Source organism: Podarcis melisellensis (genome assembly GCF_964234715.1).
Source record: "Podarcis melisellensis genome assembly, chromosome: W".
Classification (NCBI taxonomy): Eukaryota; Metazoa; Chordata; class Lepidosauria; order Squamata; family Lacertidae; genus Podarcis; species Podarcis melisellensis.
The window spans coordinates 24,539,291-24,553,213 of record NC_138535.1 but is presented as its reverse complement, the minus strand read 5'-3'; the positions used below and the strand labels follow the sequence as shown (position 1 = coordinate 24,553,213).

The 13,923-nt window shown below is 50.0% G+C and overlaps 1 pseudogene across 1 annotated transcript in view; it reads left to right on the top strand.

The window, feature by feature from the left end:
* The window catches only part of LOC309361232, a 296,451-nt pseudogene extending 292,223 nt beyond the window's left edge, over positions 1-4,228 (top strand). The window contains exons 24-27 of the transcript in view: positions 64-229; positions 1,043-1,251; positions 1,631-1,654; positions 4,113-4,228. The product of the transcript in view is annotated as an uncharacterized misc_RNA (transcript). The remainder of the gene's footprint in view (positions 1-63; positions 230-1,042; positions 1,252-1,630; positions 1,655-4,112) is intronic.
* Positions 4,229-13,923: the final 9,695 nt, after the last annotated feature.

The window sequence follows — 13,923 nt, the reverse complement described above, 5'->3', positions numbered from 1 at the left end:
CCTTGCCTCTGCTGAAGGCAAACACTCTCTTTCCTCCCCCCCCCCCCCCGTTTTGCTCTGCAGTTTCCGTTTGAGAATGTGAAGTTCCGGCAGCTGCAGAAGGAGAGGTTCCAGATCACAAACAACGGGCAGGTCACCCTCCACTTCTCCTTTATCCCCAAGCTCAGTGACAGCCAGTATTGGAAGCCATGGCTTCGCGCTGAGCCCTGCGAGGGATACTTGGAGCCCTGCGCGTCTCTCTCTGGAATCAGAGAACTGTAGAGTTGGAAAGGGACCCCAAGGCTCATCTAGGGAAGGCCTTCCTTTTCCCCTCCTCTTCCCAACCCTCCTCCCTTAAACCTTGGGAGTTTGGTAGAGCAGGGGAGGCTTAACATTTGTGGGCTGCATTGCCCCATGCTCAAGCCTCCAAGGGCCACACGTCAAAGCAGCTGAGCCCAAAGTGTAAAAGTGTGTGTGACCAGCTTTAAACAAAGACACACAGACAAATGAATTGAAGCCAAGCAATGCTGGAGGGTCCCCAAACACCTTTTGGCATCGCAGGGAACCAGTGAGAGCAGTCCGTCCAAAAATTACTTTTTTAAAAAAATAATCGTATTTTTATGTTGTGGAGGCACAAAAATATCTTGGGGAACATATAGAACTAGCCAAACCTTTAAAAATTCGATGAAATGTAAACTAAAAAAGAAAGTTACATTGGGGGCGCAAAAATCCTTTCCCTTTTGATATTCTTTTGTTAGGATCACTTTCTCTCACCCCCCAGTATCCTGTCACCATCTTCTGTGCAGCTGCTGCTTTGGAGGACTAGAGAGGAAAGTGGGGTGGGGGTGGGAACTGAGTCGCTTCTTCTCCTAATTCTTGAAGTTAAGGTTTGCCCCATACACCTGTGAGAACAGGATGCTGTACTAGATGGGCCGTTGGCCTGATCCAGCAGCCTCCTATTGTGTCCTTCTGTTCAATTCTTCACCGTCTTCACTTTTAATTTACAGACAAGGCAACTTGGCTGTGCCCAAGAGTGTATCTACCTGACCTCCTCCCGTTTTAGGTGAGACGGTGGACATTTCCCTGGATGTGTACGTCAGCAAGGAAGAGAAGATTGAGGCTATCTTTGTCCTTCACCTTGACCCTGGCAAGGACTATTTCCTCATCATCGGTGGGAGCTACCTACCAAGCTGCTTCGGGACCTCCTTGGAAGCCTTGTGCTGGATGAGGCAGCCGCTTGGCGGAGTTCCCGTCACCAGACTTATTGACCTGGTAGGGAAAGGGGTTGATTTACCTGGCAGGTTCATGTGCTGGATGTCTACCCTTCCCACTCTGCTTGCCTGCTTGGAAAACAGCTGCTCTTCCACTCAGCAATGTGGGGGCTGGGGGTCCTCCGCTGCATTCAGCTTCAGCTTCTGTAGCTGTGCATCCGCTTCCTGTGTGCTGTTCATGCCCTTTGTTTGCCTTGACTGAGTCATCCCAGGTTCTGGTCCTCCCACCTGCCCTTTCGCAGGGCCACTGAACCATGTGCATTTCCCTGCCATCTGCCCAGATTCTGTTCAGCCAACGGGCTGTTTCTTTCTCTTCTCAGGGCCTGTGCCATTAACACCCTTGGTTGTCTGTTGCTCTTGCCTTCCTCCTCTGATCTCAGGGAGAAGACGGCTTCCTAGAAAAGGTAACAGTTGGTTTGCTATCCTCTAGATGTTCTTGTAGCGGGCTCAAAGCAGGTTTACACGGGGGTTGCGTTCCGAGGTGCCGTGCATTTAAATGAAATTGCGTATATTGGGGGCAGCATTGGAAAAGCCTGCAAACACCCTCTAAACTCCCGGAAGCCCTTTTGAAAGGTCTTTTGAAAACCAGCAGCCTCCCTGCAAAACTCCTTGCTCCAACTCTCCACAGGTCTGAAAGGTCGGTGCCAAAGCTCCTGGGAGGGAGTCGAGATGCTGTTTGCATGCCACTTTGCCGCTTTTGTGCTCTTGGGGGGGGGGACATTTTTGCCCCTTCCAGTGCCCCTTCCAGCTCTGCGGCAGTGTGCATGTGCCTCGAAGGCACGTAAATGGAGTTGCCCTTGTCAACGATCAGCAGCTGCTCCATGCAGTGGCAGCTGGTCCCTTAGGGCAAACCAGGCACTACCCCACCAACCGGACTTTCCTCTCAGGTACCCACACCTGCCTGCCTTCTGACTCAAATCCAGTCCAGGTGGTGGCTCTAGCTCTCTGCTTTGGTCTCTCCCCTAGTCTCAACGTGGCCCTTGTAGAACTCGGCAGAGGAGAACGGAGACGAAACCAGAATTTGCCATCGCTGCTTGACTCTGGGTCCGCTTGCGATTGGCAGCACGGGAGGCAGAAAGCCCAGTCTCATGATGCAGGTGCCAGCCCCCTCTGGCCCCAAGAGCCAGTTTTCTCCTTGTCTCTGTGCTCAGCAACTGCTGCACAGGCTGTGCCACTCTGGCTTACTCTCACCACCTGAGCACTGGCATTTGGGAAGCGGTAGTGGCTGCTTTGGGGTGGCTCAGGGAAATGTCACTCCTCTCGAAATCAGATCAACTTGGGTGTATTATCCTAGCCACAAGGAGACCGTGGTGACTGTCAATTTGGACAGCTGTAGACATTTAGAATCATGGAGGATATGTTGATCAGTGGCTCCGGTCAGGGCTATTTCTTGCCACTATTATCACAAACCACATGCTTTTGATTACCAGTTTCTGGGGAACATGATGGACAGAGTGCTCTTGTCCCCGTGTCCCTATGGACTCCCAAGGGCATGTGGTTGGCCATTGTGGGAACAGAATGCTGATCTAACCCAGCAAGGCTCCTGTGTTCTTTAGCATGCACCAGCTACTCTTGCACTAAGACTCTGATACAGCATGTGTCATTCCCCACACCAATACTCTCTCTCTCTCTCTCTCTCTCTCTCTCTCTCTCTCTCTCTCTCTCTCTCTCTCTCTCTTAACAGGGGCGGGGAGTATTGGCGGGGGGGGGGGGGAGGGGGGATGAACTGGGTCCTAATCAACAGCTGCCCTGGGGATGAGGGGATCAAATTCTCCATCCTTGCCAACTCCTTTCAGTGATGGGCTGCTTGCCACTGCTGTGCTCCTAAAGCTCTCTTGCTCCCCCCTCCTCTCTTTCTCTTTCTCTTGAATGTGGTAGCTTGAGATAGAAATAACCACCCTGAACATTCCTGGAGAGGAAGATGGGAAGGAGGCCGGAGGCATTGTTCACCAGCTGCTGTGTGCTGCATTGCCCAGACAAAGTCGTGGGCTGGGGCTCCAGCTGTTGCTCAGTTTCTACCCCTGCCTCTGCAACGTGCTCTAGACAAGGGGTGGTGAACATGTGACCCCCTCATCTCATCATGCTGGCTGGGGCTGCAGCCCATCAACCTATGAAGGCCCATCCATGTTCTGTTGCTGTTTTTGTTACTTATTTCCTGCCCTTCACCCTAAGGTCCCAGGGCAGGTTCCAACAATTTAAATAAAATGTTAGCCAAACCTCATGTCCACAGCTGCATATTCAGTAAGCTTTTGGGTGAACTGCACATCCGGAGTGGGAGGATTACTAGCTGCATATTAATAGGGGGAGGGGGAGCTTGGATTTGGGGTGCGAGCAATTAGTTTTTTGTTTCCCCACTTGAGATGCTTGCTGTGGCTAGGGCCGGGCGATATATTTTCAAATCAGCTTGAAGTCTAGATAGTGAGACTGGTTTCATAATTTCTGACCTGGCAATATATTGCGAATCATGATGTGTGTGTGTGTACTATGCAAAAAACACCATGTGGGGGGAAACTGTGAAGCCAGACAATGCTTCTTTAGATTCCTGCAGCCCCTGTGGACTCTGCCGGTTCAGCTTTCCCCTGCCCTCCTGCAGGGGGCAGCCGAAATCACAATGCGGGGGAAACCGTGAAGCCAGCCAATGCCTCTACATAGCTCCATCTTATTTCAGACATCGTGATATATTGGTGTATTGCAATGTTTAGCTAGTGATATATCACCGTGTTGAAAGCCAGCTATCGCCCAGCCCTAGTTCTGGCCTCAGAGGGCAAGACTTGTCCACCCAGCTGGAGCAAGGAAAGAATGCATACAGGCACACATTCTGTCAGGCTCTCATGCCAGTCCCCCTTGTCATTGGACCTCCAGGAGAAGCAGTTTCTGGATATCGTACCCCAGGATGGTGATGACTCCACTGAGCGGCCAAGGAGATCTGGCTTTTGGTGGACCACCTCTTCAAGAATGCCTGCCACCAGGTGAGCTGAGGGGGAGGGTACCATTGAAAGGATGGGTGTGGGCTGGAATCCAGTACCAGTTTTGGGGTGTGCAGGTTCCAAACGTCCCAATTGATTTATATCTTAGCTACCGACTCGCTCTTACGAGCTCCTGCTGTGAGTATAGTGGCACCTTGGTGGAGCGCAGCGGGTGGGACATCCAGCATACGGTCTTCCTTAGAGCGGCTCAGAAGAACCCAAGTGTTCCCAACCATTGTCTGTCTATCCCTAGCAAAGCGGCTCTCTGAGACTCGCCACTAGAAGACGCGGGGAATGATTTGACTCTCCCATTGCCCCAAATCAGGAGAAGGGTAGTAGGAATGCTACTGTGGAAAGCAGGCGGGATACAATTCTCAGCCCTTGTGCCAGCTCTCTTGGTGAGGGGCTTCTCTCCATTGTGGCATTCCTCGACCTCACGTTATGCACCCCAGGGCTGGATTGTTCTTCATGCTATCCAGGATGTACCTCATCCCATTTGGAATGGCCCTTGAGAAAGGATGGTCTGCCTATAGTCAGCAGCTTACCATCTTGTTGTTTGTTAAACACTTGAATAAAAAGCATGCTTAAAATAAAACAGGAAAGATGAAATTTTGCTGGCTTCTTGAGAAAAGAATAATGCCTCATTATTTGTATCTGCTTTTAAATGTTGTTTCTCTTCTCTTTGTAATGAGTTTTACTGGGTCTGGGGTCATTTTAAGTTGCTTACCTTCACTAAAATATATAAATCTACTCGACTGGAAACTTTTATTATCCAAATTCAAACCCACTTTTCTTTCTTGGAATGTCCTCCATGGAAATGAGATGAGCAACTGGATAGCAAAATTCCTGGAGTGGGGAGGAGGGTTCAATGTTCTAATAGATTAGATATGGACAGTCCTTCAGTACAGCAAAACTTGACACTTTGAAACCTTTGAGTCCTTTCCAAAAGGACTTCACCCACTATTTAGGGGGGAAGTATGTCAGAACTGACCTTCTGCAGTACTGATTCCACATTCTTGGACTCCTAATCTTACACGTAAATTAGAGCTGGAACCATCTCAGGCCCTATGGCTCTTGAAATGACCATGACCTATTGAGCAAAACCACAGACTCCACCTCTTTGGTGACTAAACCCCACTTGCTTTTACAAAATAAATTAACAAGAGAGGAAAATCATGGAAGAAATAAAATGGCTTTTGAAATTAACAAAGGCGATTCCTTTTATCCACATGTATTACGGGACATGTTCAAAGCGCCCCTCAGGAGAAATTCTGTAAGCAAAGGTAGCAGGCTTTGAAAAGCTTGTGCAGATACACAAGGGCACATTGCTAAAAGAAACAAAGGGATTTGGAGGGACCATGAGTGAACAGGTAGTACCAGAATGTACAGAATTGTACCTAGAAAAGGGTTACAACTGGACTACCTTTTTGTAAACAAAAACAACAACAACCCCCAAAATAAAACTCGGAAGCAGCAGGACTCCTTAGCAACTCTTCAAAAAACAAAACACAAAACTGCATATCCCTACCTAGTCACCAAATGTGAGGGGAAACGTAAACCAGCGTCTTACACTGCTTTAAATGATAGCCAGATTCTGCCATTTTTTACCACACCAGAAGTAAAAGCACGGGGCATTAATAAGTTTTTGAAAAATCATGCACTTCATTTGTAGGCAAGGGGAAGCTTTCTGAAATGTACACACAATCTGTTGAAATGACCAAGCAGCGGACGAGATTCGGGGACAGTGGTGTGCCGCCTGGGGAAATGTTCCTTTCCATTCACCTTAAGCAAAGATGTGGTGACCTTGTGCATCCATAAATAACTTTCAGAAATGTATTTCATTACTTCCCAAAGCTTCTCACTGGGCCACCAAATGGCATTTCTTTCTATTTTGGATGAAACTGGGGAAGCAGCTTGAGAAGAAGGGGTTGCTGACATTCACTGGCCTGGAGAACACCTGATGCCAATATGATGGCAAATTGTGGGTGGTGCATTGATGGAGAAACTAAGGCAACAAATGGGGACATGACGCCACCGGTGTTCTAAAGATACATTTCATGTAAAGATTATGATGGGCTTCTTCAAATGCCCATAGCCTCTTACAAGCAGAGGGTTTAGATCAATTTTCTGTAAACCTCTGTCATAAATAGTTGTCACTGGAAATACGACCCAACAATGCAATGCTGGACTCATCCCTCCCGTCAGCGTGCCTGGAAAGCACGGGTCCCAGTAGGTTCCGCCTTACTCTGCTCCTTTCTCTGTGAAAGCCTGCTCTTTCGCTTTCACATGGGAGCAAACCTCAACCCACCCCCTCCCAAAGAAACCTTTTTTATGAGCTCCCCTACTCTGCGTGTGCTTTCTTTGGCTCCTGTCTCAATGAGCAGAAATTGAGCACATGAATTTTCCAGCATCAGGAGTTTCCCCCAAGACAGTGTCGAGATCAGGCGTGTTTGTGTGGCTCCACGCTTGCAATTCTTGGGGCTTTGGCTAAGAGGAGTGCATGCTAGCTAGACAGTTTACCTCCCTTTGCTACAGTTTAAATTTCTGCATGCCATCTGCTGTTGTGGAACAAGTCATCCCCATGATCCCTCTAGCCCAGTGGTCTCTAGGGCGGCCCACAGAAGCTCTCAAGGGTTTCAGACAAAACATTTGTTCACTTCAGCATATAGCAGTCCAAAGAAATGTATGCTCTAGAAGGTCACAGGCTCCCCCGTCTTTGGGGTAGAGCTTTGACGTCTGAGACTAGATCTGCAGGACTCATAAACATTTCACTCTGTAGAGATGAGTAGTCGGCACCGTCCGAGTATAGGAGGAGGGGGGTGGGGGTGGAATACAGGGCTGAGAACTAGAAGAATGCGTTCAATCTCCTACACGAAGCCAGAGCCAATTATGAAGATTGACCAGTTGCTTATAGATCAAATGCATGGATCATGCAGCTGCAAAGAGGTCTACCCAGCCGCTCCCACAGGCAACATGGAATTCTTCTGTGCAATTTACTGTGTTGTTGTTGTTAAAGATGTAAGACAAGCCTATATTGCACTTCATTAAAAATGCCAGGTCACTTCACAACAATCTACTGATGGACTCAGTAGAATCAGCAAGGGCCAGAGGTCAGCAACCTTTTTCAGCCGTGGGCTGGTCCACCGTCCCTCACAGCATGTGGGGGGCTGGACTATATTTTGGAGAGAGAAAATGAACGAATTCCTATGCCCCACCAAGAACCCAGAGATGCATTTTAAATGAAAGGACACATTCTGCTCATGGAAAAACACATTGATTCCCGGACTGTCCGGCCCCCGGGCCTTCGCTTGCCTACCCCTGCTCAAGGCAATCACTTCCTGCACTTCACGTTAACGCAGAAGACGGCCCAGTTGTGCTCAGATGCTCAAAATTCCCTTTTCACCTTTGGAGGGTCTGTTTCAGTTGGCATCGGGACAGCTCACCTAGCAGTGCAGCTGCCTTTATTGCAGAGGCAGGAGGTTTCCTTCCTTTCATATTCAGGATTTCTGTACTCACATAGAAATAATAAAATGGTTTCTGCTGTTTGTTAAAAGTCATGAATGAACTCTCACAACTCGTTGATAAGGTAGCTTGCTTGTGTCTCGAGAAATCGTATAAGAGGAGCATTCATAGGAAGTTGCACTTGACAGAGTCAATCTAGCCTAGCACTGCCTACACTGACTGGCAGCAGCGCTGCAGGGTTTTCAGATGGGGGCAGTCCCAGCCCTGTCTAGTGGAGATCCTGGACTGAACCTGGGATCTCCTGCATGCAAAGCAAGGCCTCCCTCAACTCGGGAGGCGTGAGTTCTCTACTGTATTTCAGCAAATGCTTTCACTTTATCATTTCATTTTCCTCTGTATATTTTGTGCACCTATTTTCCTGTATACTTTAGACAGAGAGGAGTAGCAATAGGGTTGGAGGCAAGGTTCACAGTTAGTGTTGTGTGAGCATTTTAAAGCAGTTGAGTTTAAACAGGAGGGGATTTCAGCTGAAGAGATGGCCAGCATCGTGAATCTGTAAGTAGGATGTCTTCTGCTTCTTTCTTTTAATCTTCTGGGGCGAGGGCTTGGGGTCCCCCACACGGCCAGCATCCCCATGGAATTTAACCCCTTCCTGAACAGCTTAACTTCTCTTCCCACCCGCCTTCCCATTCTCCCTCCAATCTCATTGCAGCTCAGCTGGTTAGAGGGAGCTGCAGATAGCACCAAGGTTGCAGGCCCGATTCCCAGAAGGTACAGCTGCAGATTCCTGCATTGCAGGGGGTTGGACTAGACCTTCCATGATCATTATTTGGGGATGCTTTTTATTACATTCGTAGCCCACTTTTCATCCAAGCAGTTCAAGGTGGCATTGATGGCTTGCCTTTCCCCCTGTTTCTCCCCTCACAACAAACCTGTTAGGCAGGCTAGGATGAGAGTGACTGGACCCAACATCAAACAGTGCACTTCATGACTGAGTGGGGATTTGCGCTCGGATCTCCCAGGTCCTCCTAGTCCAGAATTCTAGCCACTATACCCCCCCCCTCTCTCTACCCCTTCTCCGTTTCTCAACTCTTCAGCCATCAACTGCAACAGACAGGGGTTCTGTCAGTCTTCCTGTCAGTCACTCTGACTCCAAGAGAGTTTTCATTGCATTCTTTGGCTCATCTATGCCTTGATGCTTTGACGACCTTCCTAGCAGCCCCCTTCGCTCTCCAGGCAGGGCTGCTGTCCTAACAGCATTGTGCTGAGGGCTCTTTTAAATGCTGGAAATGCTTCCCTTTCCTTTGCTGGGGATGGGGGTGGGGGGAGTGTTGGAATCCCCCCCACATACATGAGATGCACCACTGTGTTCCTGTGGAGAGCCGTTTGGGGTCTGTGGGTGCATAAAAAAACAAAAAGAGCCCTATTGCATGGCGAGTTCCCGCCCCCCCCCCAGGGGAAATAAAGACACACGACACAATTATTTCAGGTTAATGGGCTAAATATGGCCACAACTTTATTGGTTACAGGTGATGAGTGGCATTGGCTTAGGCATTGGTCCTAACCGACTATCCGGCTTCAGCCCGTCCGCTTGAGGTCCGGGAAGGGTTAACCACCAGTAGGGGGAGTCCTGCTGATGCACGTCAACTCGCACCCCCCTCCCCGGGGTCACCACTCAGGGGCGTGCCTTAGGCCCTCACCTCCATAGGCTTCGGACAGGGCCACGCCCCCGGAATCCTTTATCGGACTACCCTTCAATATGCGGGGCAGGTGATGGCGCTTCCTCCCCTCTTCCATCTACAGAACAATACCAATACCAATGCCTAACCGCCAATACCCAGAAAGTTGTGACGATTTGATACGAGGTAGGCGGCGATAAATAGGGCTGGTCACGCCCCCTGAGCCAGCCGATTGGCTGTCCAGGGGCTGACGCGGCCGGGGATTCCCTCAGTCGCCCGCAACTCCACCTCCTTTGTAGGCGGAAGTGGCTTTGCTGGATCAGAGGAAAAGCCCATCTAGTCCAAACTCACAAGCAGTAGCCCACTCCTGCTGCTTCTCCTCTAGCTGTTGGCTTCAGAGGTAGAGCGCCTCTGTTCCTGGAAGCTCTATATTGCTATGTTGAGTGATAATAAGAGATGCTGTTGTTCTCCTCCAACGGAATCGTGGGTGACCCCAAGGCTCCACAGGCAGCAGTACCGCCTCAGGCAGAGTCCTTGGAGTTGAGGCTTTCGGGGTTCCGGGGTCATAAGGAGGCACTGGAACCCGAAGATCAAGTTCTTGGAGGGGTGGTTTGAGTCCGTGTACACATTTGTGGCCCCTCCTACCTCGATCTCGGTCCAATTCGGGCTCCTTGAGACTTTGCCGTTGCCATAAAGAAGGTAGGTCCCATTATAGCACTTCAGCCAGTAGTAGGGGTGATCAAGGGTGAGGGCAGCTGACCCAATGCGTTGCAGGTTCTTGTCTCGAATAAAAAGTTCCCAGTATTCGTTATCGGTGAGCCGGGGTACTAGCGAGTGGCGCAGCAGGGTTCAGGACTCTGGAAGGCAGAAGTCAAAGTCTCCCATTCGGTCGGGGTTGGACTTTCCGCCGGTCTCGATCCTGTGGTAATCCAAGAAGTGGTAGTCTGTTTGTAGTCCTGTACAATGGTCCGACGGAAAAGCGGAGATCTCAGTCAGGGTGGTGAGGATAGGAAAGGTGGGGATCAGGTTCATGGTCGGCGGTTGTGAGAGGCTGAAGGAAGGGAAGAAGAGGCGAGCTGTCAAATGTGGAAACGGAGTGGTGAGCATAGAAGTCAATGGAGCTGTCAAAGGAACTGTCAAACTAGCTGTCAAACACGCTGTCAGGGAAGCGGGGAGGAAGGCAGTCTATGGAGCTGTCAAACGAGCTGTCAAACGAGCTGTCAAACCCGTTTAAAGCGTAATTTGATGGCGTTGGTGTCTGGGATGATTTCGGAGGTCCAGTTGGGTGATGTGGTTTCTGGTCTGGTCTGTTGAGCCCGATTCTGGCCCTGATCTGGTCCGGTCTGTTGAGCCCGATTCTGGCCCCGATCTGGTCCGGTCTGTTCCTCGTCCTCGTCGATGTAGGAGGTCCCTGAAAGAGGTGGGGTTTCGAAGGTGTAATCCTCTCCGAGGCTCTCCTGCGTCTCCTGGGGTGGTGGTGCCGCCTTGCACCTCGTGTGATGTATCCACGTGGTTTTCTCCCCCACTTTCACAGCAGTTGGTGAGGTCAGAAGTACTTGGTAGGGACCTTCCCAGGCAGGCTGGAGGGTTAGCTTCTGATAGACCTTGACCAGGACCCAGTCACCTGGATGGAAGGAGTGGGCTTGGACGTCAATGGGCAGGTTCTGTCCCTCGATAGCCGCGTACTGGTGGAGGCGCTGCAGCTGTTTCTGAAGCTGAATAATATAGTTAGTAAGTTCTGCTTCCCCCACCTCGAGTTCTGAGAGGGGGAATAAGGTGTTATAAACGGGAGGGGGTCTCCCAAATAGGAGTTCAAACGGGGACAGTTTCAAAGGTCCAGTTGGGGCACTCCGTATGTTATGGAGGACCAGTGGGAGTGCATTTACCCATTTCAGTCCAGTGAGCCTGCAAAGTTTTCCCAGTTGTGTTTTTATCTCTTGGTTCATACGTTCTACTTGGCCAGAGGATTGTGGATGGTATGGCGTATGGAGATCCCACTTTATTTGGAGGGCCCTGGTCACCTGTTGTACTACATCGGCAGTGAAATGGGTTCCCCTGTCACTGTCCAACCGGCGGGGCACTCCATATCGGGGAATAATGTCCTGTAGGAGGGCCTTAGCAACTACTGATGCGGTGGCTTTTCGGCAGGGAAATCCCTCCACCCAGGAGGAGAATTGGTCTACTATGTAGCACCTTAAAGACCAACTAGGTTAGTTCTTGGTATGAGCTTTCGTGTGCATGCACACTTCTTCACATGCACACGAAAGCTCATACCAAGAACTAACTTAGTTGGTCTTTAAGGTGCTACTGGAAGGAATTTTTTTATTTTGTTTTGACTATGGCAGACCAACACGGCTACCTATCTGTAACTGGTCTACTATGATTAGGGCATGTTTGAAGCCCTGACATTGGGGCAAATCAATAAAGTCCAGTTGTAAACTTTCAAAGGGTACAAAGGCCCATGGTCTAGCCCCTGGCGGTTTTCTGGGCTCACGCTTGGGGTTGAAGTTGTGACAGGTGATGCAGTTCTTTGAGGCTGCTGTAGCTGTGGCTGCTCTCCCTGGAGCGTACCAAGACCTCTTAACATGCTCTATTAACCTCTCTTTTCCCCAGTGTGTTTGTTGGTGAAGGATCCTCACCAATTTTGGAGTCCAGGCTTTTGGCAGGACGGTTCTGCCGTCCTGGGAGAATCCAGATGCCATTTTGTTCAGTAGCACCCATAGATTCCCACATCGTTTTTTCCTCCTCTAGGGCCAATTTGTATATTTGTGTAGGGTCAATGTCGACAGGAAACTGTAAGGCTTGGAATTCGGACTCATTGTTTGGGGGCGAAGCGCGGCCATCTGGGCTGCTTTATCAGCCCGTCTGTTACCCCTTGAGACTGAATCCCTTCCCTTGGTGTGTGCCTTGCAATGGACGAAAGCTATGGCGGTGGGTAAGTGGATAGCTGTTAGCAGTCTCTCCACTAGGGCGGCATGTGAAATTTGAGAGCTGGCTGCAGTTAAGAAGCCTCTTTGGAGCCAGATTTGGCCGGTCGTGTGTACCAGCCCGAAGCAGTATTTGCTGTCTGTGTAAATGGTGGTCCTTTTGCCTTCCGCGGCTTGGGCACTATACTGTGGGTTAATTGGGTTTGATTCTAAAACTTCAAAGTCAGAGACAACGGCATATCCGGTCTTTCTTTCCCCATCAATGACCTTAGAGCTGCCATCAGTGTAAAGTATTAGGTCCGGATTTTCTAGGGAAAGGTGATCTAGATCCTCTCGGGGCTTCTCGGCTTGGCGGACTATTGTGGTGCAGTCATGGTGTGGGGTGCCATCATCGGGGGGGGGGGAGGGTAACAAGGTAGCCGGGTTGAGGGAGTTGACTCGTTTAATGGTGACGTTAGATGGAGTTAGCAGGAGGGCTTTGTATCGGTTTAGGCGGGAGTTTGAGAAGTGGTGACAGCCTCTCAGGGTTAGAAGGGTGGAGACGGAATGGGGAACATGGATGGTGATTTCATGTCCCAACACTGTTTCCTGAGCCTTTTCAAGGAGGATCGCAGCAGCGGCAATAGCTCTCAGGCAACTCACTGCTCCCTTTGCGGTGTTGTCTAGCTGTAAGCTGTAATAGGCTACTGGCCTTTCTTGATCTCGGAAGGGTTGAGTTAGGACCCCTGAGGCTACCCCCATTTGTTCGTGAATGAACAGATTGAAGGGAATCCGGTAGTCTGGCAGGCCCAAGGCGGGGGCAGATCTTAATTCTCGTTTTAAGCGTTCAAAAGATTTATAGGCTTCCTCCTCCCAAACCAGTGTATCTGGGTGGTCTTGGCGGGTCATAGCAGATAAAGGTTTCGTTATTTCACTATAACCAGCAATCCAAGCCCGGCAGAAGCCGGCCATTCCGAGGAAGCCGCGCATTTGCCGCTTTGTCTTGGGGAGGGGAATTTTGGTGACAGCTTCGATTCTATCGGTTGCTAGGCTTCAGGTACCCACTCCTAGGATGTGCCCGAGGTACTTTACTTCCTGTTTACAGTATTGCAACTTTTGGGGGGACACCTTGTGTCCCTTGCGTGCTAGTTCTGAAAGGAGGTGTTTGGTGTCTAATTTGCATGCCTCCTCACTGGTAGAACATAAAAGCAAATCATCTACGTAGAGCAAGAGGGCGGAGCCAGCAGGTAGGTGTATATCCTGTAAATCTTGATGTAATGTCGCAGAAAAGATTGCAGGTGATTCCACGTAAGCCTGGGGCAGCCTGGTCCAAGTTAATTGGCTGGGTCCCCAGGTGAACGCAAAAATGAACTGGCTGGCGGGGTCTAAAGGTATACTGAAAAAGGCGGAGCATAAGTCCGCAGCGGTGTACCACATTGTCCCCGCCGAGATGGCGTTTAGAAGAGAGTTTGGGTTGCCCACCACTGGGTGGCAGGGTATTACAAATTGGTTTACCAGTCTCAGATCTTGGACGAAACGATACCGGACTAGGGCTCCCTCTGCTGAAGGTTTCTTTACGGGGAGCACTGGGGTGTTACAGGGTGACGCACAGGGGACCAGGATCCCCTTTTCGAGGAAGTTCTCTATCATAGGCGTTAGT